This window comes from Mixophyes fleayi, chromosome 2 (genome assembly GCF_038048845.1).
Source record: "Mixophyes fleayi isolate aMixFle1 chromosome 2, aMixFle1.hap1, whole genome shotgun sequence".
Lineage (NCBI taxonomy): Eukaryota > Metazoa > Chordata > Amphibia > Anura > Limnodynastidae > Mixophyes > Mixophyes fleayi.
The window spans coordinates 233,252,364-233,277,624 of record NC_134403.1 but is presented as its reverse complement, the minus strand read 5'-3'; the positions used below and the strand labels follow the sequence as shown (position 1 = coordinate 233,277,624).

Sequence of the window (25,261 nt, the reverse complement as noted above, 5' to 3'; positions counted from 1 at the left end):
GATTCCCAGAGAATCACGTAATTTTGGCCCCGCCCCAGCTGTAAAATGACGCATTTTGCGTCATTACATCACGGGGGCGGGGCCAAAATGACGCGATTTTGCAGCCCCGACCCCCCGCACGCCCACCTGCCCCAGAGAGGCTCCCAGGCACCAACTGAAAAAAGTTGGTAAGTATGCGCTATCTTACGCTGCACATGCTCTCTCGTGCCGCATACTTCCTTCCTGTTGCCACAGTTTTAAACAGTCATTGTGTTTAATTCTCAGGTTTAGTGATTTTATCAAACAAATTTAATTTCTAATAACACTTAATACTTTTGGATCAAAAATACCAACTTTAGGAAAGGGTTTAACACATTTATCTGCCATTTTGACCCATTTATCACCGTATGCCGTTGCGTACACACCAAATGTTACACTTATAATACACTTTGCCGACCTATACTGCCTTGCTTAACCTGTACTTCGGCCATCTCACACTTTTGCTTAGCGCTCATTTGGAAACAGAATCCTCAAAACTTTGCAGTGCAAAACTCACACTAGAGATTTTTGTTGGCCGTGGAGGAATTCTATAAGCTGTGTCCACTCACTTCTTCTCAACTAGGGACAACTTAACAATTCATACAATGCCAAGCGTACACAGCAAGGAACTTAACACAGTTACTTAACTGGGAGAATGGAAATATCAGTGTTTTTGTGCCTGTGTGGAAGCGGACTCCTCAACTCTTCACAGCACAAAACAATACCCCACCTTTCCAGTGAAGCTCCTGCTAAGTACTTTACAACTAGGTGAACTAAATATTGATCTCAGCAATAGCAGCATTTTCAGCGAATTTCTTTCCATCATCCACAATTCACAATCACAGCTGCGTAAGCAACGCGTGCAGTCCTATCGCCAGCTTACAGGTACTAGTTATCTGTACGCTCTACGATTACAATTGGGATTATGACGAAAAACCCTGTTTTCGTATCACCGTATACCTTGTATACTACCCCAACATCTTTATACCCTGTTTTCTCAACAGACCGTCTTTTTATACCCTGTTCTCTCAACTATTAAAGTAATTTTATCTTTTCAAAATAAGCATTGCCCAATCAATTGTATGTGGGTCCAAAGCACAAAATGATTTATTTTTAACAGATGTAAATAGTCAACAATTCAATACATTATTATATCATGATAAAGTACAATACAGCACAGCCAATACCAAAAGATAAGTACATACCAATGCAATCGCTTGCGCACGCTGCGCACCCACCGGACCGGATGGACAATATTCTGTATAGAATATTGTGTCAGAGTTGACTGAGGCCCCAGTGAGATGCAGCTAATATATATACAGTCAGTGTTTCATTGTGAACAATAGAGATGACATAGATTGTTTCTATAGGTCCAGACGTTGGGTGGGTCCAGGCCAGACAGGTAATAGGTTGATTCAATCTAAGGAATCCAAAGGTGGGGGTCTTCTCTCCAGGGGGTCTGCTCCTTTTCATAGCCAGTATCATACAAAGGTTTACTCTCTAATATCAATAACTAAAGTATGCAATGTGCGATCTCTTCGCCGACTGCACCGGACAGCTGCTGATGATTAGGGCTTCATGATATCAATGATATCAGGCATGACACCTTTCCTATTACCTAAACCTTTAATAACACTACATTGTACATATAATCACTATATATATATATATATATATATATATATATATAGACTAATAATAAACCGAATACTATCTGCTCCTGAATTACAGTGTAACAGAACCAATATAAAATTATATAAATAACTAACTGTTGTAATGCGAGTGTGTGCGTGCGTATTTTACCGTGCGATCGCGTCACGCCATGTAACACGTGGCGTACGCTTCGCAATACGCACGGCAAACCAATATTAAACCAATATACTTTCGTTCATCCAATTATACGACTTTGACAGTCCACCTTTTGATAGTACAATAAACTATCACCTTAAAGATGTTATATGCAGGATCTCAGTACCACGTTTCATTGTTATGTAATACAAATCCCCCTTGGTGTATGTCCACGCTGTTTGTAGATCTAAACAAGTTATCATAAGAGAGAGTCTTAATCCTCTAAACGACTTCTTCTTTTACTATAAACCGTACACTTCTGGAACTTGGAGATAACCTTTTGTATGCCCTTCAAGGGTGCAATAAAACACTTAATACATTATTTGGAAAGGTACATGGTACAGTAGAACGTGTATCAGCTATACAGAATTCTCTACTACAGTTCTTCAAGTTTAACAGGTTCTTCTGTCCAACGCATGTCTTTAAGCTCAGAATACATTTAAACACTTCATGTTCATCAATAGCATCATCCTATGTCTATCAATAATGTCATATGCAATCTCCTTCAGCTTGCGTTAATATACACACATCTAATAATGTCACCAGTTCTTTTCATCAACACTTGTGGGCGGGCTATTGTCTGTTCGTTCTTCCCAGTCTCTCAATACTCAGATTTAACAGTGATCGGCTTGCAAAGCATTGGGAGACTTCAGACTAAGGGACCTAGGTGTCCTACTTTTTCCCTTAGTGACCTCCCGCCTATAGTTCGGATACCTCAAGAATATTTAGTGGATAGAGAACTAATCCTACTTGATATAATCACTGAGGCACGTGTGAGCACGCCCAGCACTTTGTTTGGTCTAAAACCTTACCCTCCCAAGAATGATAATCATTCTCAAGGATGCCTGCTCAAGTCCGAATATTACTGGACTGGCATCGCTGGGTGTGTCTCTTTTTAACTATGGGGTCGCCGTACTTACAGACGTAATGCTACTCAAACAATAGCCCCTCGCACTTTCTCCAAGCTCCAAGGTTTCCAAATTTTCCTTTACCCCTGAATTGAATAGAGTAATTGGCCGGACTGATTATGCTACTATCTTCTTCCTCCCCAACACCTCCTTATCATTACCTGAACCAGTCTCTGTCATCTGCTAATAATCAAAAGAATTAACTGTCCTGAGAAAAGAGTGAAATGAGAGAACACAAAACAGGAAAAACTACAACTTCATGCTGGACAACAGTCTTAGCCTTTGGCTCAGGTGCTACTAACTGCATTCGAGGCCTTCCAGTACAGACTCATGAGTGCCCTTGGACCCTTCTCTGAGTGTTGGCCCCTCTGCAGTGGGTGGTATGGGCACCAGTGTATCTCTGCTTCCCTTGAAGCCGTGAGGCTGGTAGCCTACACCTGGTACCTGTCTGGCAAATAACCTAAGCTTAAGAAATTTCTGCTCCACAACTTACTCTCCTGATCCAACATCCTGACAGTTAGTGTGACCTTTCAGGAAACAGTGTTTTGGACGTTCTTGGTTACTGTCTCGCTATTTACCTTCTCTCAAGGTCTAACCTAGCCTCCCAGTTACAATCTCATCTCACGAGGTGTCAAGAACATTTCAAAAACTGACAGGTTAGGAGTCTGCCCAGGGGTGATCTTTTGGTAGCGGGAAAGGACTAGTGGCACTTCAATCAAGTTCCAACTCTTATTCTATTCAATTCATTCTACCGAGTACCACTACTTTATGTTCACACTGGTTTATGGCTAACTGAAAGTATGTGATTTGTTACCACTACTCATACATTATACATCTATTATCAATAACATGAATACCCCTATCATCTATTATAACTCTAGGACTATCACATTGAATAACAAAAGCTTTGGGTATGATACAATAATACATTAGACACATTTCAATACATCTCTTCCCAGACATATTTCATTGGTACACCTGTGTATACTTGAGGATCCTGCATGGTGGTATTTGGATGACGTGTATTTGTTTTACCTGGAGGAAAACCCATCAGCAGGAGGGATATGGGATGGCTCTATTGGTCTACCTTGTCCATCTCTCCAGAGTCCACCAGACTCCTCACCACATCTCTTCACCTTCCAGACAGTTTATCCCTTGGGTAACACAAATCTTCCTATATTAACCAATTTGTGTATGCGTGCATGTGTGTGTGTGTTCACCTTTTAAAACTAAAACAATACAACGAAAAACAAAACAAAACATAGATTTGTTAACTGTCACATAAAACCCTGCTGTCTATTTGACAGCTATGTTCTCCCTGGTATGACAGCCATGTATGGTTGTGCGTGTAAGTGTGGACTTTACTAGCAGCTACTTCAGTTGGTAACTGTGTCACTGTATAAAGTCCTCTATGTAGTGTCCTAATCATGTGCTGGTATTGCTATACAACGATTTCTCAGTCACCTCAGCATCGTCCTCTAGAACTAGAAAAATGCTAAAGACCAATGTATATCAATCGATTTTCCCTCTGCCAACTCACATGTCATTCTCAGTACCTCATATTCAGCTACTTGACTAAGTGGGAAAGGCAAAGAGGTCTCTTTCTATAACACTTTCTTCAAATATAACAGTATCCAGTACATGCCTGTCTAACAGTGAAAATTATAAAACATGAAAATTCTACATTTTCTAGGGTTTCACATTATGCCTTATCTTGTGGTAAAAATCCTACTCCAATGTTCTATACAGAGATGCATATCTGTATGCCTATCCTCTAGCAATCTCCTGTCTCCACCCTTTGTGCATCCATAAAAAGGCACATTTTTGTACAGGAGGCACGAACCAAAACAACAAAAAAAACAAAACAGATATGCAATCTATAAAACATGAATCGTATTTCCACAACAGAACCTTTCTGCTTAAAAAAAATAGCAGTTTCTATACACATGAAAACAAAACCCCTGACTGTTTCTGTAACTCATGTCAATCTAGTGTGTGTATCTCTGAATTTGTCTCATGTAAAAAAAAGAAAAAAAAAAAAAAGTTTTAGCCCCATTGTTGAGACTGTCTGATTTTATCTCTACCAGAGCAGAGAGAGAGAGATAGAGAGAGAGAGAGAGAGAGAGTAGAGAGAGAGACAAGCATTTGTGTAAAGAATGGGAAATAGGAAAGCAATGAATGATGGGAATACAAAGGTTTGAATACAAACATACATGTAGAAAGGGAGATTTTTACAACAAACTGACAGCTGGATTGGACTCTGACTCTATGGGGAAATGGCTGTATTCATTACACTGTTCCCCTTAGCTATTTGCTAACTATGACCCCTCCCCATACTTGACTAGGGGGTCTTAACATTGCAATCCAGTGTCGTCCGTCATTTGTTCAGTAAGAACTCGGTATATCATTGACTACATACCTTTTCAACGGACTTTCCTAACTTATAATAGAGAAATGTAAAAATGTATTCTTACTGACTCATATTTTCTCTGAAATACTTAAAACGATATTTTGGAGCAAAGTATGTACATACTTCATTGTTGGATAATGATTCTCAGCCAAACAAATTATCATGAGTCACTGCAGCCTAAAACAAAAGAGTGTTCCAATTGTCTATTGTTAATTAGTCTTTCAAGAGTAATTCTTCTATTTCTCTATCTCACCCCTTTTAAACACTTGTCTATACTTCTTTTGTGTCCCCTTTATCTGTGAAAAGAAAAACAAGATAGTTATCTTAAAACAGCAAACAAAACAAACATTTCTATTCTTTGCCGTCAGCTAGCGATTTAGGAAAACAAACATGTGACAACATAAAACGAACAAACAAAATCAACAAAGATTACTTTTAAAAAAAATAAGTTTCTTTCTACATTTTGCACCTTAATGCTCACCACAGATTAACTCTAGTGTCGGCTATATTTCTCCCCCAGAATATTAGTTGTTACAGAGTGTGCAATCAATTAAAGGGGAACCTCTGAGAGAAGTGTACGCCTCCTTTGTGGATGTCTATGTGATTTCCAACCCAGGTATTCATTCTTCTCTCTACACAGTTCCTACTCATGTGTCCCTTCTTATGGCAGTAGAAGCACGTCCCTGTCATGTCTGCACAATGTTTTGCTAGGTGTCCTATTTTATTGCCTTGAAAACACTTCCTCAACTCGTGTTGTTTCTCTTCCTTTTTACAATCTTTCCTAATGTGTCCTTCTTCTCTGCAATTGTAACATCTCACTATTCTGGGTTTCCTGTTATGTGGGTTGTATTCTGGTGGTCGTGTGTGCAGTCCCTCTAGTGCTGGGATACTTATCATCATTACCCTATCACTTAGTGTCTCTTTCTGTTTGTTTATACTTTTATCATGTTCTATAGCTGACTCCCTGAGAGCACTTACAGTGGTTCCTTTCCAGTATGGTAATGAAGTTTGCACCCTTCTTTTCAAGTTTTCCCTGAGGCCATCCATTAGAACTTTAACAGCAACCTCTCTGTAATATGGATTATCTTTTATGTCTGGTACCCCAGTATATTTGCCCATTGTTATCAGAGCTCTGCAAAAATAGTCTGTTGCATTTTCACTATCTTTTTGCCGGATACTAAAAATTTTACTCCAGTCCACTATCACTGGGAAATATATAGCCAACTGTGTGATTATATGTCTAATATTGTCCTGATTATCATCCTCGGTTAAGGATTCATCCTCCTCCAACATACAATCATTAATGAACTTTTGTATATCCGTATTGAGAGGAAGACAGGTCTTCAATAATACTCGCCAATCGTTATTAGTTGGCTCATACACATTACCATAATATCTAATAAACTGCTGACATTTGGTCAAATCTTTCCTAGGATCAGGGAAATCAGACAAAATTGAAAATGTTTCAGACCTAGTGCATGGATCATGCTTTGCTACATGTTTTAAGGGAACATCACTATTCCTGTCTGCTTTCCCATTGGGAACTGCTGCTGTGCAGACAGGATGTAAGTCTACCAAATCACTGAAACTAGTTGCTGAAATTGCTGCTGCAGTACAATGGATGTCTCCCCCTGTGTTAACCTTTTCATTATTCTCACCACTTTCAGCAGCTGCCCCTGCTGGTGGGACCGTTCCTCTTCTTTGTCCTGAAACATTACTTTTAACGTTACTTAAAACAACATACAACTTACTAGTTACACTTTTTACATTTTTGGTATTGGCTGTACTTCCCGCCCCGACCGAATTTATCGGGGGCGTGTTTGCGCTCAGTTCGCCACGCTTTGCAACGCACACTTCCGGAATGCTTGTTTCCGGTACGCTTACTTCCGCTGAACACGTGTTTTTCCTTACACTCACTTCCGCTGTGCGTTCGCTGCTCTGCCACGTGTTACCTTCCATTTGCCACGATTTTAAACAATGATTATGTGCATTTCTCACTTTCGTTGACTTAATCAACCGTACTTTATCTTTTACGGTATTTAGCACCTCTGCATTAAAACTCCCTGTTGTTGGGAAAGGCCTATCACAATCTTTGGTCATTTCGACCCACGTGTCACAATACACAGTTGCGTATGCACCATATTTTGCACACATGAGAAATCTCGCTGACTCAATAAGACCTTCCTTAGGCAGTGAATTGGCAATCTCTAGCGTATGCCTAGCACCCATGTTGCACAATATATTTTCTACCCGGAACACAGACACACCGCAATGCTCTGTTCCTTCCGGCCAAATGTGAAATACAGACACACCGCAATGCTCTGTTCTTTCCACCTTAATAATTTCAACTCTGTTGCTATACTCACCGCTAGAGATCTATAATGCTCGGTGAACGTATTTCCTTTAGCCGCGTTCACTCGCTTTTCTCGCCCCTGGCGAGGATCCCTAATACAGAAATATCACTGTGGGCCCCAAGGGCTATCAGCTCCTCGATACCCTGGCTCAACCACAAAAATCTGCTGAGTTTATTATGGGAGCGCAAGTTGATACAATCAACCTACCTTTCCAGTATAAATCCTCCTAGCTGCTTCACCAATTCGCACTAATGGTGCGATTAGATCGCACTGCCTACCAATACTAATTATTAGCAAACCTTGCGATCTATTGGTAGCGCTTTGCGAAAACACGGTTTTCGCATTCCGTATACCTGCCCTGTATACCGTCCTTCAGTTGGGCAATCCGCCTCGTCAGACAGCAACTGAGTACATGAATAATAACAGTGTATCTACGTTACAAAATCGCACACTATACACCTTTTCTGCGCAGAAAATTGAAAGTTCCCAACAACCGTAATAATGTCTCAGAGGCTTTCACAAGTAATTATACTATGCATATAATAACTATCAAAACAATTGTTCAACCACGTGGCAAATCTACCGGAAGTTTGTGTACGCACAGCAGGAAGTACACATACGCACAGCAATGCAATACACTTTAAACCATTAAAACGACAATAAAAATAAACATTTTTCTTTCTTGTCCCTAGATTCTAATTAGCGTTCCTTCAGTCTATGCAACAACGGACATTCGGTTTCGCAACACACAGTGAACCACAGGTATTAGACGCATTACGTTCTTTCCTGCTTTATGCGACGTGTCCGTCAATCCACCCTTTGTTGAGGAACCGAATATCGTAAGCGTTGCATACCTGCCGGTAACGTAACTCCTAACTCACGAGCCCCCAAATTATTAAAGTAATTTTATCGTTTTAAAATAAGCATTGCCCAATCAATTGTATGTGTGTCCAAAGCACAAAATGATTTATTTTTAACAGATGTAAATAGTCAACAATTCAATACATTATTATATCATGATAAAGTACAGTACAGCACAGCCAATACCAAAAGATAAGTACATACCAATGCAATCGCTTGCGCACGCTGCGTACCCACCGGACCGGATGGACAATATTCTGTATAGAATATTGTGTCAGAGTTGACTGAGGCCCCAGTGAGATGCAGCTAATATATATACAGTCAGTGTTTCATTGTGAACAATAGAGATGACATAGATTGTTTCTATAGGTCCAGACGTTGGGTGGGTCCAGGCCAGACAGGTAATAGGTTGATTCAATCTAAGGAATCCAAAGGTGGGGGTCTTCTCTCCAGGGGGTCTGCTCCTTTTCATAGCCAGTATCATACAAAGGTTTACTCTCTAATATCAATAACTAAAGTATGCAATGTGCGATCTCTTCGCCGACTGCACCGGACAGCTGCTGATGATTAGGGCTTCAATATGATATCAGGCATGACACCTTTCCTATTACCTAAACCTTTAATAACACTACATTGTACATATAATCACTATATATATATATATATATATATATAGACTAATAATAAACCGAATACTATCTGCTCCTGAATTACAGTGTAACAGAACCAATATGAAATTATATAAATAACTAACTGTTGTAATGCGAGTGTGTGCATGCGTATTTTACCATGCGATCGCGTCACGCCACGTAACACGTGGCGTACGCTTCGCAATACGCACGGCAAACCAATATTAAACCAATATACTTTCGTTCATCCAATTATACGACTTTGACACAACATAAATTCCCAAAGGTTATTTTATACCTGGTTTTCTCAACAGTAACCTTTGTCCTTAACCTGTACTTGCACAATCACACAATTCACAATTCACATACAGCTTTGTTTTCTGTACAGAAAAATACTTTCCAAAATGTTGGTTATAACTTCTCAGTGGTTTTAACAATTCCTTTCACTATAAAATACAACAGCTGTACATATCAGTATAACCGTTTAGATATGTGGCAAATATACAGGGAAAAATATGCGTATGCTATGCAGACAAACCACTTATTAATCTCAAAATGACATGAAAAAGAAACAATTTTTCTTTTTTGTCCCTAGGTTCTCACCAGCACGCCTTAGATCAGTGATTCCCAAACTTTCTGAGTTCGAAGCACCCTTAGGGTCACCATAATCTTTCCAAGGCACCCCTAAGCCAAAATAATTACCGGGTAGTCCCTTTTATTAAGTAGTTGGGTAAAAATGATGTAAAATGTATTTAGGCCCCTTCACCATCACATTGTGCCCCTTCAACATATCACTGCGCCCCTTCACCATATTACTCTGCCCCTCTCTTCGCCATCTCACACTCTGTGTCCCCCTCTTCGCCTTCTCACACTCTGTGTCCCCCTACTTTGGCGTCTCTCTCTGTCCCCCTTCCTTCAGCGTCTCTCTCTTCAGCATGTGTGTCTGTCCCCCTTCAGCGTGTCTCTCTGTCCCCCTTCAGCGTCTCTCTCTATGCTCCTTCAGCGTGTCTCTGTGCCCCTTCAGTGTGTCTTTGTCCCCCTTCAGCGTGTCTCTCTGTCCCCCTTCAGTGTGTCTCTCTGTCCCCCTTCAGCATCTCTCTGTCCCCCTTCAGCATCTCTCTTTGTCCCCCTTCAGCATCTCTCTGTCCCCCTTCAGCATCTCTCTTTGTCCCCCTTCAGCGTCTCTCTCTGTCCCCCTTCAGCGTCTCTCTCTGTCCCCCTTGAGCGTGTCTCTCTGTGGCTCTTCAGCTTTGTCTCTCTGTCTCCCTTCAGCGTCTCTCTCTGTCCCCCTTCAGCGTGTCTCTGTGCCCCTTCAGCATGTCTCTCTGTGCCCCTTCAGCCTGTCTCTCTATCCCCCTTCAGCGTGTCTCTCTGTCCCCATTCAGCGTGTCTCCCTGTCCCCCTTCAGCGCGTCTCTCTGTCCCTCTTCACTCTCTGTTCCTTTACTTACCTTCTTTCCTCGTTTTCTGCTGTCTTCTTTCCTGAGGTCCTCTCTGCTGCTGCTCCTCACTGAGGCTGGCGGACGTGATGACGTCACGCCCGGAAGTGAGTGAGGAGGAGGATCCGGCGCTGGATGATTGGTAAGTTTTTTTGTTTTACTTTTTCTTCTTTTTATTGCTAGGGCAATTGCGGCACCCCTGTGACAGCGCCGCGGCACCCCAGGGAGCCGCGGCGCACACTTTGGGAACCGCTGCCTTAGATGATAAAAAGACATAAAACCAATTGAGTTTTTACCCGTATATGACGCATCTCCATCCTTTGTTGGTAAACCAAAATCTGTAAGTTTTGTGAATCCTTGAGTAATGTTGTGTCGCTCATGAGTCGCCAATCGGATTGTCCGATGCGATCAATGTGGTTCCAAAGCACAAAAGAGATTTAAAAGCAATAAGTGGAAAAATACAACAAGAATGTTACACAGTATACATGGACAAACGCAGGATTTAAAGAGGGGGTTTCCACAGCACACCACCAGTGGGCATGACCAGCATGCATGGGGGCATGACCAGCATGCATGGGGGCATGGCTATAATTTTAGACAGTGCTAGGTAGCTCTCCAACTCTTCCAATACCCCTTTAAATACACAAGCAATGCTGCGCACACTACTGTTAGGTGCATGCAGCTCCCCCTTCATGAGTTGAGCAGTGTGAAGTGCGACATACCTCCCAACTGTCCCTGTAATCGGGACAACGTCCTGACTGAGTGGGTCAGTTCCCAAACTCAGGACTGCCCCACCAGAAACAGGACAGTTGGCAGAATGTCCTGCTCTATCCTACCTGTTCTTCCCTCTTTCAATACTTGTTGCTGCTGCTTGCGTCCTAAGCTCAGTTGTGCTTGTCTGGATCCTGGAATGTTGGTTCCCTGGTTGGAAATAGAATAGGTACATGACATATAGAAATATCAGCAATGAGTGAACACACTAGGCCTCCCTGCCTCTATGCAGTCCGACATTAAATCAAAACAATTCATGTTTTATTATTAGTGCCCCTTTCCTGTAACCAGCCCATTTATTAAATAAACCTATTTCCTACCATACATTAAATAACTTGCATTCACTTTTTAGAAATAGCAATCCTTTTTCCAAAACTCTGCTACACATTTAATTAATAGCGCGCAAATCACCCCAACATTAAATTAATCATCCCACCCTACATTGATAAGTCTGCACCAACCCCACTATTAACTTCAATTGCCCCACCATAACCCCCCAAATAAAGTAACACCCATTAATTAGTCACTACCTACCTCACACATTACATTGCCACAAGCCCCCTGCTGCCCTCACACACATTATACTGCCACCAGCCCCCTGCTGCCCTCACACACATTAAACTGCCACAAGCCCCCTACTGACCTCACACACATTAGACTTCCACAAGCCCCCTGCTGCCCTCACACATTATACTGCCACAAGCTCCCTGCTGCCCTCACACACATTATACTGCCACAAGTCCCCTGCTGCCCTCACACACATTATACTGCCACAAGCCCCCTGTTACCCTCACACATTAGACTGCCACAAGCCCCCTGCTGCCCTCACACACATTATACTGCCACAAGCCCCCTGCTGCCCTCACACACATTAGACTGCCACAAGCCCCCTTGTCAACAAACAAACACACACACACACACACACACACACTTAACTTGCTCTCTGCTGCATCACTCCACACTGCTCAGACAGGAAGGGAAATGAGCACTTCCTGTCTGAGGCCCAGCCTCACAATTGGCTGCCTGTTGCTGCCACTGACCACCAATGAGGTTTTTTATTAACTACACCCCCCCCCCTCCCCCGCTCGAGTGGGGTGTCGTGAGCGGGGGAGGGGTGGGGAAAAAGAAAGTTAATAAAAACATAAGGCACGCCAGGCAGGGCAGAGGTTTAGAGACTACGAATCCCCCCCTGCGTGCGCTTCTGGTATAACCAATGCATTTGCTGTGCTCCCTGGATCCAGGAACAGTAGTCAAAGCTGATGTCTGTTGGCAAACCTGTAGCAGAGGCACAGTTTATATACAGTTTGCTTGAAAAAAACAATGTGATGTCACAAATAACACTAAGAAAGTTCTTCTTTGGACCAGGGTTTATGATGTTCCAGTAGACTGCTGGTCATAGGTCATTTCAATCGATCCTTTTCCAAAAGTGGAGACAACTTACTACAACTGTTGCATACGTGTCTTCCCGCTGAAAAAACTGTTTAAACTGACCCATACACAGAGTGCTTTTGAGTATTAATCTCATACTATTCACAACCAGCGATCACTATGTGCGATTACTATTCTGTTGATACCCGATATCTGCTGGTAAAATATGGATTAAAATGAGACCAAGTTACACACATTATGCGTGATGGAGGGCAGAGGGGGAATTTTATGTGTGATGGAGGGCAGAGGGGGGCTGTTATGCATGATGGAGGGCAGAGGGGGGGCTGGTATGTGTGACGGAGGGCAGAGTGGGAGCTGTTATGTGTGATGGAGGGCAGAGGCGGGCTGTTATGTGTGATGGAGGGCAGAGGGGGGCTATTATGTGTGAAAAAGGCCAGAGGGGGGCTGTTATGTGTGAAGGAGGGAAGAGGGGGGCTGTTATGTGTGAAGGAGGGCAGAGTCGGGGGGCTGTTATGTGAGAAGAAGGGCAGAGGGGAGCTGTTATTTGTGAAGGAGGGCAGAGGATGGGCTGTTATGTTTGATGGAGGGCAGAGGAGGGCTGTTATGTGTGAAGAAGGGCAGTGTGGGGGCTGTTATGTATGATGGAGGGCAAAGGGGGGCTGTTATGTGTGATGGAGGGCAGAGGGGGGCTGTTATATGTGAAGAAGGGCAGAGGGGGGCTGTTATGTGTGAAGGAGGGCAGAGGGGGGCTGTTATGTGTGAAGGAGGGAAGAGAGGGGCTGTTATGCAACAAACTGACTGCTATCCATGACCTCTTTTTATCTAACTCCCTCAACCTTCTTGCCATTACTGAAACCTGGCTCTCCGATTCCGACAAAGCCTCCCCTGCTGCCCTCTCCTATGGTGGCCTCTCCTTTACCCACTCCGCCAGACCTGGTGCCCGCCCTGGCGGTGGAGTCGGCTTCCTCCTTTCCTCCACCTGTACTTTTCGTGTCATCCCTCCTGAACCCTCCTTCTCCTTCTCCTCCTTTGAAGCCCACTCTATCCGCCTCTTCTACCCCATCCATCTCCGCGTCACTGTCATCTACCGCCCCCCTGGCCCCACCTCCCTTATCCTTGACAACTTTGCTGCCTGGCTTCCCCACCACCTCTCCTCTGACCTCCCCTCCATCATCCTCTGCGACTTTAACTTCCCCATCGACAACCCCACCGACCCTGCTTCCAGCAAACTGCTCACCCTTTCTTCCTCCCTTGGTCTCACTTAATGGACCTCTTCCTCTACCCACTGCCTTGGTTACTCCCTTGATCTTGTCTTCTCCTACCTATGTAGTCTCTCTGACTTCTCCATTTCTCCCTTTCCTCTATCCGACCACCATCTCCTCTCTTTCTCACTCTCCTCTTCTCCTGCTCCCCTCCCCCAGCCCAAACCTGTCCATTCGCAATCTTGACGCTCTTGATCCAGCCACTCTGTCCTCCTCTCTCGATACTCTTCTTTCTCCCCTTTCCTCCCAGGCCGGTCCCAACCAGGCGGTCTCCCTCTACAGTCACACCCTCACCTCCGCTCTCGATGTGGTTGCCCCCGCCCACTCCGTCCACCCTCGCTGCTCTAAACCCAAACCATGGCACTCCAAATTTACCTGCTTCCTCCAAAAATGCACCCGTACTGCTGAACGCCTCTGGAGAAAATCCCGCTCCCTGGCTGACTTCCTCCACTTTAAGTTCACCCTCTCTTCTTACAGCTCTGCCCTCTCACTTGCTAAACAATCTTTCTTTAAATCCCTCATCCTTTCCCAGTCCTCTAACCCCCGCAGCCTTATCGCCACCTTCAGCTCTCTCCTGGCCCCTTCTCCCCCCCCCCCTCCTCCCTGACTGCCACAGGCTTCGCCTCCTTTTTCTCCTCTAAAATCGAGGCCATCCGACTTGAAATCTCCTCCTCCACTCTCTCGTCCACCCCCCATTCTTCTGTCCTCTCCCCCTAGCCACCTTTCCCTTCACTCCTTCCGCCCCACCACGGGTGAAGAACTCCAATCCCTCAGCTCTTCCTCCCCCTTCCACTTGTCCCCTGGATCCTATCCCCTCCCACCTTCTTCGCTCCCTTTCCCCCACCATCTGCTCCCACCTCGCTCACCTCTTTAATCTTTCCCTCTCCACCGGCATCTTCTCCTCTTCCTTTAAACATGCTCTCGTATCTCCCATTCTTAAGAAACCTAATCTCGACCCCACTTCTCTCTCTAACTATCGCCTCATATCTCTTCTCCCCTTTGCCTTCAAATTACTCGAGAGGCTTGTCTGTAGCCGTCTCACCTCCTACCTTTCTGTACACTCCGCCCTTGATCCTCTCCAGTCTGCTTTCCGCCCCCTTCACTCCACCGAAACTGCTCTGGCTAAAGTTACCAATGACCTCCTCTCTGCTAAAGCCAGGGGCCACTTCTCCCTTCTTATCCTCCTTGATCTTTCAGCAGCTTTTGACACCGTTGACCACCCCCTCCTGCTCCACACTCTCCAGTCCTTTGGCCTCTCCGGCCCTGTCCTGTCCTGGTTCACCTCTTACCTGGCTGACCGATCTTTCTCTGTCACCACCTCTGGGTCTCTCTCCCCCCCTTCCACTCTTTCAGTCGGGGTCCCACAGGGCTCTGTTCTTGGACCCTTACTCTTCTCTCTATACACCTCTTCCCTGGGTGAACTCATCAGCTCCTACGGCCTCAAGTACCACCTTTATGCTGATGACACTCAACTCTATCTCTCCTCTCCTGATCTCTCTCCCTCCCTCCTCCTGGGTGTCCTCCAGATTTCTCAAACTCAACCTCGCCAAAACCGAACTCATTGTCTTTCCTCCCCCTCATATTTCCTACCCCTCTGACCTCTCTATCACTGTCGGCTCCTCCTCTATCTCCCCTGTCCCCCAACTTCGCTGCCTCAGTGTCATCCTTGACTCCTCTCTCTACTTTGCCCCTCACATTCTCTCTCTTGCTAAATCCTGCCGCTTACAGCTGCGTAACATCGCACGCATCCAGCCCTTCCTCTCCCAAGATGCCACCAAATGTCTTATTCACTCTCTGATCATCTCCCGCTTGGACTACGCAACCTTCTCCTTACTGGCCTCCCCCACTCTCATCTCGCTCCCCTTCGATCTGTACTTAACGCAGCCGCTAGGCTTATCTTCCTTTCTCGCTGCTCCTCTTCTGTCTCCCCCCTCTACCAAGCCCTTCACTGGCTCCCCTTCCCCTACAGAATCCTGTTCAAGCTCCTCACTCTCACATACAAGGCCCTTTCCAACTCCACTGCTCCCTACATCTCCAACATCATCTCTATTCACGCTCCATTCCGCCTTCTCCGATCTACCAATGACCATTGCCTCTCCTCCCCTGAGATTACCTCCTCCCACGCGTGTATCCAAGACTTCTCCCTTGCTGCCCCCTCCACTGAAACAAGCTCCCTCCCTCCATCAGAACATCCCCCAATCTGTCCAGTTTCAAACGGGCTTTAAAAACCCACCTCTTTCTCACAGCCTTCCAGTCTCCCTCTTAACTTCCTACCTTTTCTACTGCCTCTCCCCCTTCTCCCCTCTCCCCTGAATCTGCCTTCATTCCACCTTCTCTCCATCTCACCCCTGTGTCTCTCTGTCAATCCACCCCTCCCCTTAGATTGTACTCTCCCTTGAGCAGTGCCATCTCTCCTCCTGTTTCCTCCACTTCTAACTCTGCTCTCCAGCTAACTTTCCCCCACCCCTCTGGGGGTCTCCCCATCATCCGCGCCCTTCCTCTTGGGCTCCGGCGCTTGCGGGTCTTCCCTCCCCCTCTCTCTAGCTGTGCTTTGAGCTTACTGAGTTACTGTACTTATTGTTTACTGTACCGTGCCGTCACACCTCGTATCGTAATTGTTTGTCCCTGTGCGGCGCTACGGACACCTAATGGTGCCCTATAAATAAAAATTAATAATAATAATAAAAAAAGGAGGGCAGAGTGGGGGGCTTTTAAGTGTGAAGGAGGGTAGAGTGGGGGGGCTGTTATGTGTGATGGAGGTCAGAAGGGGGCTGTTATGCATGATGGAGGGCAGAGGGGGGGCTGGTATATGTGACGGAGGGCAGAGTGGGGGCTGTTATGTGTAATGGATAGCAGAGGGGGGCTGTTATGTGTGAAAAAGGGCAGAGGGGGCTGCTATGTGTGAAGGAGGGCAGAAGGGGGCTGTTAGGTGTGAAGGAGGGCAGAGTCGGGGGGCTGTTATGTGAGAAGGAGGGCAGAGGGGGAGCTGTTATTTGTGATGGAGGTCAGAAGGGGGCTGGTATGCGTGATGGAAGGCAGAGGGGGGCTGTTATGTGTGATGGAGGGCAGAGGGGGGCTGTTATGTGTGATGGAGGGCAGTGTGGGGGCTGTTATGTGTGAAGAAGGGCAGAGGGGGGCTGTTATGTGTGATGGAGGTCAGAAGGGGGCTGTTATGCATGATGGAGGGCAGAGGGGGGGCTGGTATATGTGACGGAGGGCAGAGTGGGGGCTGTTATGTGTAATGGATAGCAGAGGGGGGCTGTTATGTGTGAAAAAGGGCAGAGGGGGCTGCTATGTGTGAAGGAGGGCAGAAGGGGGCTGTTAGGTGTGAAGGAGGGCAGAGTCGGGGGGCTGTTATGTGAGAAGGAGGGCAGAGGGGGAGCTGTTATTTGTGATGGAGGTCAGAAGGGGGCTGGTATGCGTGATGGAAGGCAGAGGGGGGCTGTTATGTGTGATGGAGGGCAGAGGGGGGCTGTTATGTGTGATGGAGGGCAGTGTGGGGGCTGTTATGTGTGAAGAAGGGCAGAGGGGGGCAGTTATGTGTGATGGAGGGCAGAGGGGGCTGTTATGTGTAAAGGAGTGCAGAGTGGGGGGGCTGTTATGTGTGAAGGAGGACATAGTGGGGGGCTTTTAGGTGTGAAGGAGGGTAGAGTCGGGGGGCTGTTATGTGTGAAGGAGGGCAGAGTGGGTGGGCTGTTATATGTGAAGGAGGGCAGAGTGGGGGGACTGTTAGGTGTGAAGGAGGGCAGAGCGGGGGGGGTTATTAGGTGTGAAGGAGGGCAGAGCAGGGGGGCTGTTAGCTGTGAAGGAGGGGAGAGGGGGGGCTGTTAGGTGTGAAGGAGGGCAGAGTGAGGGGGCTATTAGGTGTGAAGGAGGGCAGAGTGGTGGGGCTGTTAGGTGTGAAGGAGGACAGAAGGGGGCCTGTTATGTTCGAAGGAGGGCAGAGGGGGGGTGCTGTTATCTGTGAAGGAAATGTGATATGAAGGAAGGGAGGGAGGTTATTTTAATAGTACATGGGTGGGACGTAGGCTATTAATTTAATGGTGGAATTTAAAATTTAATGGGTGCTATTTTATTTCTGGGGTGGTGGTGGGGTAATTTTATTTATTGGTGGGACTTTTTAATACTGGAGTCTATTAAATTAAGATGAGGTGACGGGACTTTTATTTTAATGCCGCAGCGGTTTTCGGCTATTGATTGAATGTGGGGCTTAGATTGGGAAGGAAGGCTATTAATTAAATGTGAATATTAATTATTTAATGCCGGGATGGTTGTGGAAAGCTATGCTATTAAGTTATTGTTTTGAGGGAGGAAAATAGGTTTATTTTTTAAATGGGAACACTATTAATTTAATGTTGGGGTTGGTTGGAGCAAAATAGATCTATTTATCAAATGTGAGTACTATTATTTAAATTTTTGTGGCTGTAGGGAGGCCTAATTATTAACTGTGGGTGCTATTTTCATTTAATGCCAGGACTGGTTGAAGTTTTCTAAATTTCATGTACAAATTTTCTTTTCCAAGTAGGGCCCCAAACATTCCAGGATTCAGAGAAGCAGCAAACAGTCTAAAGAAAGCAGCAGTCACAGGTGGTGAAAGGGACAAGAACAGGTAGGAGAGAGCAGGTTCAGTCTGCCAACTGTCCGAAATCTTGTGGTTCAGCCCTGAATTTGGTCGTCTGTCTCGCTTAGTCAGAATTTTGTCAGACAACAAGGACAATTGGGAGGTATGTCCTACTTCACACTGTACTGCTCATGACGGCAGAGCTGCTTGTACCTAACAGTAGTGCACACAGTTTTGCCTGTGTATTTGTCTAAAATGTATCTAAAATAACTCCCTGTCTTAAGTGCCCCAGGCCCCCCAGGGCCTTATTCCAGCTCTGGTGATATTTTAGTGGTTCTTGCATTGATTCCATTACCTGCCTACTACCATTGCACTGACAATATTATTAATCCTTCCCCATTTGCATTTACTATATCACCAGCAAGGCCTTGGAATAGCTCTCCCCTTCACTTGTGCCATTGTCTGCCATCCCTCCCTGCACTATTATTAATTCAAACCACCACCAATCACTCGGCACATTTAGGGTTCATACACAATTGTTAAAAAAGAAGTATGGTGAGGTTTTCATATGCTGTTCTATGTTTTGCAATAGTTAAACTTATTAAACAAAGTCAGATATGTTTCTATGAAGGGAATATTGTAAGGATGTGTTAGAAGGCAACTAAACAAGTTTGAGCACAGAGGCATAAACCTGTCACAGATAATGCAAAAGGATTCATGTATTTTTATAACACAGGACTAGCAGCTTTTTCCCTGCATTGCTTTAGAAATGAGCCACTGTGTCTTAAGTAATCACATCTAGGTTTTCCTGAAAAGTTACCACAGCCAAATTCTAGTAGTGCTAAACCCCGCCTAGGTTTGTGTTGGCCCCACCTACAGTTGATTTGGTTCCGCCCACATGAGGCCACTTCAAGAATTTTTTTCCAGGGCCACTTTAAGTTCCCAATCCGCCCCTGCCTGAGACCTGTGTAGGCAGTATAGGAAAGTTGGTAAAATAAATACTCTGTTTTTAAACATAGTTTTTTTTTATTAAAATAGAAAGTTAACATTTCAATATATTAAAAAGAACAAAACAAAATAAAAAACTTTAAAAAAAGTGCATATAAAAATGTAAAGAAACCCGCATAACTATAAAAAAAACAAAATACAAAGGCATCACAGCTGTTCATTATGCAAACGTTCACTGTTTTCCAATGGTGAAGGACTCTCTGTATACTGTATACATACTTGTGCTACCCATTGGTGTAGAAGTCCTGCAGCTGGTGGGTTAACAGATTGGCCTCCCATGACGGAATGTTGCATGTGGAATATTAGTGGTCGAAATGTATATGATTGGCCCAGCCTGAAAACTGCTTGGTCCTGTGTGTGAGGGATTGTGTTAATATAGTGTCTGGTGACAGATCCACCCTTGTTGACCTACAAATGATTTCATACACCAAACGTTCCATCTCTATTCACATTTTTCTACTTGCATTTCTGCAACTGTGTGAGTAGTTCTGTGATATCCTGGCTGTCTACTGTCAGCTGGTTGGCATGCAGTCTTGTGCCATGTTGCTCTGCCACATCACAGAATCTGGCTTCCAATAATACAGCAGGCTATGTAATGAAAACAGAATGAACACTAGTTAGTGAAACATTACATGCATGTACCGATTTAACATTTCAACAATCTTTCTCTTTCAGTTCCCTGCAACAGTTGAGCAATATCAAGTTATTACTGAAGATTTTGAAACTCTTTTTTGAATTTCCCAAACTGTGGAGGTGCCATAGATGGAAAACGTAAGAATTATGCCACCCTCAAAAACTGAATACTATTACTACAACTATAAAGGATACTTTAGCATTATTCTGATGGCCATAGTGGATGCCAACTATGAATTCCTATTTGTGGACATTGGAAAAAATGGAAAGGTGTCAGGTGGCAGTGCATGGAAGCAGACTCCTTTCCATGTCAAACTTAAAGATAACGAACTTAATTTGCCAACACAAAATGAAACGAAATATGGACTAAATTTTGTTTTTGCAGCTGATGAAGCGTTTGCGCTATACACCAATTTATTCATACCTTATCCTCAAACAAATCTGTCAACGAAAAGGACAATCTTTAATTATAGATTGTCAAGAGTGAGGTGAGTTGTGGAAAATGCTTTTGGTATATTGAGCAACAGATTTAGAATTTTTCATTCCGATATAAATCTGCAACTAGACAAAGTAGTCAAGGTGGCGATGGCTTGTTGTGTCCTACACAAATTTCTTAGGCATAAAAACCACAGTGTGACGGGTGCGCTTAGCAATATGGAGACCACTTTAGAAGTTGTGAAAGTTGTACTGTTGACCCCACTGGAATCATCCCAGATGAGAAATGCCAATCACATGGCAAAATTAAGCAGGGAGACCTATTTTGAATATTTTAATGGTGAGGTTGCTGTTTTCTGGCAGAATTACATTTTGTAATGTAAGTGCATTGGCATTGTATGCGTGTATACTATATTGTGAGGTACATGTAAGTAAATAAATATGCACATGTACAATGTTGCATGTTTCACTTACTGCATACTTGCCAACTTTTCCTTGTTGGCTTCAGGGAGATCCCAGGGGAGGTGGGCGTGTGGGGGCAGGGCTTGATGAATTGCATCATATTGTCCCCGCCCCCTAAATGATTGTCACAATTTCGGCCAATTACAGCAGGGGTCGGGGCTAAGATGACGCGATATTTGCGTCATTAGGCCCCCCCGCCACTTATGTATTGCGGGGGCGAGAATCGGGAGGTTGCCCTGCTCTCCCGGGAGGTCTCCCAGAAATCTGGTAGTCTCCCGGACATTGCATTAAAAAAAAAAGCAGCTAATGAATCTCTAGAGACTGCAGTGTCTTTTACATTTCTGTCTCCATTACTGAAGTCATGTTGTCTTACCTCTCAGTCTTTGATTAAATCTTGGTCTCCATGAAAATGGACACCTCCATAGGCATCAATACATGAACATAGGACACAATTTCTGAACTGTGTAATCATGCCACAGACGGCGAAGCCAACCAAGTCTTGCCCTGGCTCAGCATCAGGGAGTATGCCAGACTCTTCAGGGAGTGAGGGAGATCACCCCTATTTCAGGGTGTTTCCCTGATATAAACGGTGGTCCAACTTAAAAAATAGCGAGCATCGAAGCCGGGGATGGGCTGGCAAATTTCAGCCCGGGGGGCAAGACTCGACTCAAATAAAATGCTGCTGGCCCAATGACCGAGCCCAAGGTAACCCACTATGGCACCAACCTAAAGTGCAGATGCCACCCTGCCCTCCAGCCCAGCCTGCCCCTGCAGAGAAGGCTATTAAGAATCCAAAAGAACATTAAAAAAAGTGAATATTATAAGTGGTTATTTAAAATGTTTAAAACTAGTTAGTAAATGGTAACAATAATGATTAGTATGATTAGTAAAACTTTGACATCTATTTACAGAAAGAAGAATGCATAATGAAGTATGCTGCATAGCTACTCAAAATGTTAAAATGGAAGATGCTGTAGCGACTATAAAACAAGAAATAACAGAGATAGGAATTAGAGAAATAAAAGAGTAACCTAAATAAGGTAATTAAAAATCATTAAAAATGTAAGAAAGCGTGTTCCTTTATATTAAAAAAAACAATGCCTATATGTCAGTTGGAATGGATCGGGACGGCAGCAAGCCTGGTCAGACCCAGGATGTACATCAGCTTAAAGTGAGTTCAAGCTGTGTCCAAGGTAGAAATGGGTGGGCTCGGTTCCCCGAGAACCGAACCCACCCGAACTTTGCCTATCCGAGTACCGAGCCGAGCAGGCTCGGTACTCTCCCACCCGTTCAGAATCGAAATCGAGGCAAAACGTCATCGTGACGTATTCGGATTTCAGAGCTTGGTTCTCGCGAGATTTGAAAAGCATAAATACCCGCCTACACAGCAATCCATCATTTGACAGAGGGAGAGAGCAGGGTTAGGTCACAGGCTGTATTAGAGCAAGGACAGAGCAATAATTGTACACCTTATTCTTTGTATCATTATTTCAATTCTAATCTATTCAATTCTATTATTATTAAAAATTCTGCTAGCAATTGTTAGAGCAGGAAGAGAGGAGGATCGAGGAGGCTTTTTTTTCTCAATATTTTGCACTACAAGTGCTTTGGGGTGTCCCATATTCCCTAGTGTGAAACAATAATTTTTTCCTGCTGTCAAAAGTCATATCTAGCAGCAGTATCTATTGAATATTTTGCACTACAAGTGGTTTGGGCTCATTAAAATGTATTCAAAGCAGTCCACATATGATCAGAATCAGCAAGCAGGTGCTGGCACCAGTCCTGATGGTAGTCTTCCCTGTACGTCATCTGGTAAAGCCTATGTAAAAGTACATAGTCTTTTTAAATCAGGGAAAAAAACACACCGAAAAAAAAATAAGTATACTTAGAAGTATAAGTGTAGGGTGCAATCTACCCCCAAATAGGAAAGGGAATTGGGGCATTTCTATATCACGTACAGTCTTGAAAGGCTGCTGTTTTGGCTTATTTCTCAATAAGGGTAGGGTGTCATACACAGACTGACCCCAAACTGGCTTTGTCCATTTCAATTTATATTGTACAGTCTATAACGGCTGAATTTTTTAGTATTTTCTACAAGTGGAGGGGGGCCTATAGAGACAGAAACCAAACTGCCATTGTCCATTTAAATTTATATTGTACAGTCTATAACGGCTGAATTTTTTAGTATTTTCTACAAGTGGAGGGGGCCTAGAGAGACAGAAACCAAACTGCCTTTGTCCATTTCTTTAGATATTTACCTGTAAGTGTAGGGTGTAATATACACCCAAAGATGATGGCTGCATTGCCAATGTGCATAGATGGAGAGGAAGACAATCTAGTTTGTGTGTACAATTAATGACGGCCTACCAGGAATTAAACTGTTTTTTTCATTATTATATAGCTTTACAATTACATTACTTATCCAAGAAACAGTTGGAGCACTAAATTCAGTTATTTTATGCCCAAAAACATTGATTTTTTTAAAAAATTGCAAAACAAGACCAAAACCAAAACACGCAAGGGTGGTTTGGCAAAACCAAAACCAAAACACGACGGTAATCCAGATCCAAAACCAAATCACGGGGGTCAGTGAGCATCTCTAGTCCAAGGTGAGCAATGGTAGTAGTCCCTCTGTTAAAAATGATGTTGTGTTCCGTTTCTTCGTTAAACATAGTTCAAATACTTGTCCGTTCCTCATATAGATACCATCATCATATCTGAGCAAAGGTCGGAAGGAGAGAAGGATGTCACATGCACCAATATTTATAGTGTTTCCGGTGATGGAAAAGTTGTGGTCGAGAAGATGGAAAAGCTGAACGAATATTTTAAAGAATTGAGGGCTAACATCAATAATGTGAAGAAAAGTTCAACAAACTGGGGAAAAAATACCTTGAATTATTTCAAATATGTGAGAAAGTAATGTTAGAATGCAGTAGCCAGATTAAACGTTAAATATGTTAGTGTATTAAGAGGTTCTGCTATTTCTTTTTTTTTCTACGTCCATTTTTAGTGGATAATGTTTGAAAACAACTTACTGATTTATTGGTTGCACCTGCAAGAAAGATACTCTTCATTTAAAGGCAAAATCAAGTAACATGTTCCATACACATCTAGTTTTGGTACAGAGTGGGTCGACCCAGGTGTACAATTGGTGACATCTATATGAAAGTTCATTTCACATAGAGGTATTAATGGCCATAATATGTACAATCAATACACATAAATATATGACTATTATGCCATCGTATTTAAAAATAATTTAATATAATAATACGAAATCAAATAGATAGACACGTCATATCATCAAATAAATTTTACTTTAATATGTATTTTCACATGTGATAACAATACATGTTATACACACTTGCATACAGGAACACATAAATGTCATATGGCACATGTAAATCAGGTTTATTATTGCTTCTCCATTAAAAAGCACATTATTCCCATTTGACTGATGTTTCGAAACTGCACCACATGCGAGAGGTAGAGACAACATTGTAAATTTAAATATACACGCCCAGAAAGGAGTCGCTGTTTGAGGAACTATCGCAGTTAGTGGAACAATTGGTCGTGATTTCATACACACTGTGAGATCAGAAGGAGGTTGGAACAAAATGTATAATTCTGCTGAACAATCAAATGAAACGACGATTGGTACTTTGGACGGACTGTCATTCATCATTCAAATATACACATTTATGCGATATTGGCCCAAACGATCGTTTATCGCTCGATTGACCCAATAGTTGGCTGAAAACCCTGAAGTCTGTAATCAGATTTATGTCGCCTTCCTCCTCTGCCATCTTACATCAGATTTGTTTCTTTAATCTGTATCTCCTGTCTTGAAATTTCTAAACTTGATCTCTCCTCTGTCTTCCCCAACCCTGGATCATGTCTGCCTGTTTTTGGCTAATACTTCTCTGAATCCATTATTTCCCATATGTCTCCCTTAGCCCTCTGCACTCTTTGTCTCAATATGTCTTACGTGCTGATTCCTTCCCTGCACCCCACCCCTTCAACTATTCAAACTACTGTATGTATCTATTTTCCTGATCTTACATCTCTTATTTTCACACCACTACCCAGCTCCTGGCTCTTTTTTTTTTTATGTCTTATTGAGAGCAGGAAACCATACTCAAAGTAAGAGTCTTTTTCATATGGGGGGGGGGGGGGGTGGGGGTGTCATAAAAATATACTTGCAGACCAGAATTTAGTTTTCTTTTTAGAAATATATAAATTATATATTTAGAGTTAGAATGTAATAAAGTTCC

At 43.7% G+C, this 25,261-nt stretch overlaps 1 long non-coding RNA gene across 1 annotated transcript; it reads left to right on the top strand.

Annotated features, from left to right (window-relative positions):
* The first annotated feature begins 9,141 nt into the window (after window positions 1-9,141).
* LOC142140318 (uncharacterized) lies at window positions 9,142-23,942 on the top strand. Its single transcript, XR_012688399.1, has 4 exons — window positions 9,142-10,608; window positions 20,133-20,578; window positions 21,899-22,027; window positions 23,690-23,942. It is a non-coding gene; the product is annotated as an uncharacterized LOC142140318 (long non-coding RNA).
* Window positions 23,943-25,261: the final 1,319 nt, after the last annotated feature.